This window comes from Cebus imitator, unplaced genomic scaffold (genome assembly GCF_001604975.1).
Source record: "Cebus imitator isolate Cc_AM_T3 unplaced genomic scaffold, Cebus_imitator-1.0 Scaffold263, whole genome shotgun sequence".
Classification (NCBI taxonomy): domain Eukaryota; kingdom Metazoa; phylum Chordata; class Mammalia; order Primates; family Cebidae; genus Cebus; species Cebus imitator.
In genome coordinates this window covers 656451-657170 of record NW_016107578.1, presented here as the reverse complement: position 1 = coordinate 657170, position 720 = coordinate 656451, and the positions used below count along the sequence as shown (strand labels likewise).

Sequence of the window (720 nt, the reverse complement as noted above, 5' to 3'; positions counted from 1 at the left end):
CCTGAGGTCGGGAGTTCAAGACCAGCCTGACCAACATAGTGAAACCCCGTCTTAAAAAAAAAAAAGAATAATAAATAAATAAATAAATAAATAAATGGAGTATTTACAAATGAAATGATTTGAGGTCTCAGATTTGCTTCCAAATATCCAGTGAGGCTGCCTGGGTGTGGTGGCTGACACCTGTAATCCCAGAATTTTGGAAGGCCAAGGTGCGTGGATTGCTTGAGCCCAAGAGTTGGAGACCAGCCTAGGTAACATGGCAAAACCTTTCATTTATTTATTTATTTATTGTTATTATTTTTTTACCCTAGACATGTTTCCTGCATGGTTTGTCTCCCCAGTCATTGTCCACAGGACTCTGGGGAGCTGTAGGAATATGCAGGTGCAGACACGAAGCCCAGCTTCATCTCCAACATTGTGGAAAGGGACTGTTTGTCACAGGGCAGAGCCCTGCAAAACGTTTCTTTGCAAAAATTAGCCAGACACACTGGCTTGCCCCTGTAGCCCCAGCTACTTGAGAGGCTGAGGCAGGAGAATCACTTGGGCCTGGGAGATTGAGGCTGCAGTGAGCTGTGATCACACCACTGCACTCTAGCTAGAGTGACAGAGTGAGACACTGTCTCAAAAAAAAAATTATATTGAGTAATAATCGATTCAGGCAAGAATAGATGCTGAAACAGTGAAAGTCTGATGAGTAACAGGATATTTACAGAGTCTCCA

At 43.3% G+C, this 720-nt stretch overlaps 1 non-coding gene across 1 annotated transcript; it reads right to left on the bottom strand.

The window, feature by feature from the left end:
* Positions 1–311: 311 nt before the first annotated feature.
* Positions 312–505, bottom strand: LOC119467175. Its single transcript, XR_005195707.1, has one exon. It is a non-coding gene; the product is annotated as a small nucleolar RNA SNORA73 family (small nucleolar RNA).
* Between the last annotated feature and the right edge of the window lie 215 nt (positions 506–720).